The sequence below is a fragment of the Elephantulus edwardii genome, unplaced genomic scaffold (genome assembly GCF_000299155.1).
Source record: "Elephantulus edwardii isolate Elephantulus edwardi_28Jun2011 unplaced genomic scaffold, EleEdw1.0 scaffold00024, whole genome shotgun sequence".
Taxonomy (NCBI): domain Eukaryota; kingdom Metazoa; phylum Chordata; class Mammalia; order Macroscelidea; family Macroscelididae; genus Elephantulus; species Elephantulus edwardii.
In genome coordinates, this window is record NW_006399774.1 from 4,067,994 (window position 1) to 4,072,047 (window position 4,054).

The 4,054-nt window shown below is 38.1% G+C and overlaps 1 protein-coding gene across 1 annotated transcript in view; it reads left to right on the top strand.

Moving 5' to 3' along the window:
• MYCT1 (myc target 1) overlaps positions 1-4,054 on the top strand; it is a 56,318-nt gene that overhangs the window by 51,313 nt on the left and 951 nt on the right.

Sequence of the window (4,054 nt, forward strand, 5' to 3'; positions counted from 1 at the left end):
GCACAGGACAGAGCGGAGTTTAGGGCTGTTGTACATAGGGTCGCTATGAGTCGCAGGCGACTCGACGGCACATAACAACAACAACAACATACTTTTGCTTTCGTTTCTCTCAAATTATAATTTTATGTGTGATTTCTACATCGGTTATGTAGGAGTGCGTTAATGAGTTACTATGTCTCTTATTTATCTAGTGCTTCTGTAAAAAAAAAAACAAAAAACACAACACCATAAGTGGCTGACCTCAACAAACAGATATTTATCCACTCATAGTTTTGGAGGGCAGAAGTCTTAATTTAGCCGCACAGCTCTAGAGCGAGGTTTTTTCACCCTTTGAAATCTTCTTTTTAGCCTTTTTACCATAGCTCTCCTTCTCCTGGTTTTCACTTCTTTTCATTCCAAGAGTTTCTGAGTCTCTTCTAACATCCATTTCGGCATTTCTTTTTCTTTCTCGTAATGACCTTTTGAGTCTATATGTTTATATTGTGCTATCTTCCTGAATGAGTCTCCCTTTCATCATTATAAGATTCCTTCTTTATCTTTAGTAACCATACTTATCTCAAATGCTTTGCTGAATATTTTTTTTTTTAATGAATTAATTTCTTTTCCCTTGTTGTGTGCCGTCGAATCAGATCTGACTGGCACAGGAGGAGATTTCCCCTCCTCCAGCAGAACATCTGGAGGCTTCGAAACAAACACCTTTGGGATTGTAATACTGCTTCTTGCCACTAGGCCACCAGAGCTCCCATAGAGTCTCCCCAGCTCTCTCTGTTCACCACTTCAATGGTGTCTTCCCCCCCCCCCCCCATCTTTTGTCTGTCTTTACCCTGTGCCTTGGAATAAAAAAGTATCTTCCATGTTGCCTAAATTATTTCATAATAATTTATTGGGCTGCTTGTTCTGCTTACTTGAAATGTAATTATCTGTTAGGATTTATGTGTCTTTCTCTTTGCTATTTGTTTTCAAAATGTTGTATTTTCCCCCAACCTTTTCTTTGTCCATCGTTAACTTCTTGTGTGTTAAATATGCATGTTCTGGTATACCATTTTAATCTCATTACTGACTCTTTAAGGTTCTTAGATGATATAAGTGGTTTTTTATTGGCTGCAAACCTGAAGGGTTGACTCTTAATTCATCCGGCAGCGTCACAGTAGAAAGGCCTGGTGATCGGTTTCCATAAAGACTACAAACAAGGACAGTTCTTCTCTTTAATCCAGACGTTGCCATGAGTAAGAATCTACTTGACAGCAATATGCTATTTGTTTTGTTTGTTTTAAAAACATAGTTTCTTTTACTATCCATCTGTGTGCTGTTTTCTTAGAGCTTGCCCCCAGCATTACAACTTCTAATCCTGAAGCTTTCAGCCCTTCAACTCTTCAGAGCAAATCTCCAGCTCCATGAGCCACATGTCTGAATTGACAAATGGAATGTAATGGTGGACTTGAGTAAGTCAGAGATGAAGACGATGGCACAGAATAGGACAGGGTTCGGATCTATTAGGGTCGCTATGAGTCGTGGTAAACTCCATGACACCTAATCATAACATGAACAAATTTACAATTATTTAAATCCCTTCCAAAGAATCTTGAAGGGAATCATATATGACAAATATAAAGAATAAATGTATTGCACAAGAAGGAAACTGCCTATCATTACCCCCCAGACACACCCCCCCGAGCAACTTTGAACTAGCTTTGAGTTGTATGCCTTTAGCATATGTAACTTCTTATTGCTAGGCCGTAGGATTTCATAGGCTCGACTCTAATCTATTATTTCTTTATCAGCCTTGCCACTAAGTGAATTCTTTTCTTTAGATTATTTTTCATAGAAATTCTCAGTGGACATTTCCCACGCGTGTTGGCCTTTCCCTGTTCTTTGTTTTGCTGTGGAAAGACGCTTTACTCTATTAGGTAGCCACCCCAAGGTATTTGCATGAGTGGCTTCAGTCTGGCCTTTGACGTTATCCTCCTGGACGATGACCGATTGCTCACTCGGGCATTTGTAGACACGTGGGCTCATTGAATCCTGTGCTATCTTTCCCAAATCAAATCTGTAAAGTTCACTTGCAATGTAATGTATTGTTTCTGAGTCATGTTGACATTTTGACTTCGTAAGTGTAAACTGAAGACTACATTTACTGGAAATTTGTTTTAAAAATAAAACAACATAGGCCAGATCCCTGATTTACTGATGCTTTATAAAATTAAGCCATGCTGATGAGGTAATGCAGCTGAATGAACATTTTTCTTTTTTTTTCCTCCCAAAAAGAAATTGAACTCTAATGTTTCTAAAGTCATAAGATAATAAGACTGCGTCCTTTAGGAACAGAATATAGAAGAAAAGGTGTAAATGACTATGATACAATCAAGACATGGATTTTTTTTTCTAAGCATTGCTGGAAGACTGGAAGGGAAACTTGCCTTTACTAAATCTGTTACGTCTGCACAGAGGGAAGCCCTTTTACATAGTGGGCTTGTATGCATTAATAGAGCTTTGGGGTATTTAATAAGTAACATTGCATTTTGTAGTTGCATTGAAAGTGGAAATTTCCCTAAAGCACAATTTTTAGGCATGATTGAAAGAGTCTAATGTTGGCTGTTGTTACCAGATGAGATCGTAGTACGATCAATTTTACCACTTTCTTCATATTGATCATTTAGCTCTGTTCACAGAGAGAGGATGAGACACTTCACACATGCTCCCTTACACACTCCAGATGAAGTATGATTTTTCTACCACCCATTGGAACAGATGGATTGACAAGGTGACTTTTATACCATTTTCTTCAGTTTATTCTAAATTATCTATAAAGTTTTATAATGCTTCAAAATAGAACTCAGAATTGAGTATCCCATTCATTGTCTGCATTCTTTCCTTTTTACCCCCTTCTTCTCCTTTCTTTCTTCTCTGTATTTATAAAATATTTCTCTAGGAGCTTTTTTAATAATACAACAGAAACAAGGAATAGATATAGCTCAAAGAAGTCAAGTGGAGCCTATAATAAGGTTAGACCAGGAAAGCAGAGTCTTATATCTTATACACTTACCAACTAAGGGCAAAGAATTTGGCTCTGAAATGTCTAGCAATGAACTTAAAGACAAAAATATTATCAGATATATCATCCTCAATGGCTACAAAATAAAGACGAATTATATATCCAGAAGCACAGTGATCTCTGATTTATGTCTTAACAGTCACTCACTTGAAATATTTCATAAAGATGATCCTGTATGATATCACAGCCAAACTTCTACAGAGTATTCCTAGGAGAGCTACAGAGTAAGGCTGCATGAGTGTGCTTCCCACACAGCTGCCATCATGACCAAAACATAATCACTACAAGTAATCCTATCATCTTTGTACTGTTGTTGTTGTGTGCTGTCAAATAAAATATAATTCATAGCAATTATATGAACAGCCACCCTGAGACTTGCCCCTTCCTATACATTGCCCCAGTCTCTGAGATATTAGAAGCCGTTGCTGAAGTCACAGTGTCTACGGGGTGTTCTCTTTGCTGACCCTCCATCTTTCCAAGCATGATGTCCCTTTCCAAGACAGGAGTAGTCTCACCTAACTACATCTCCAAAATATAAAAGACAAAACATCGCAGTCTTTGCCTCCAAGGAACACCCTGGCCGCACTCATTCCAGGACTAAGCTGATTGTTCTTTTAGCAGTTCATGAGGTGTTCAGTGCTCTCCTCCAGCACCAAAACTCAATGGCATCAATTCTTCTGTTATCCTTGTTCATTGTTCATGTCTCTGATATATATAGCAGGTGATTGAAAAGACCATGGCCTGAAACAAATGCTCCTTAGTCCTCAAACTGACATCATTGCTCTTTGGTATTTTGGAGAAGTTGAAGAGCAGACTTGTCCAATGCAAGGCATGTCCTGATTTCCTGAATGCTGGTACCATGGGTGTTGATTGTTGACTCAAACAAGACAAAGTCATTAACAATTTCAATCTTTCCATAATCTATCATAACATTGATTGTTGGTCCTGTGGTGAGGATCTTTGTCTACTTGGTGTTGAAATATAATCTATACCAAAATAGAC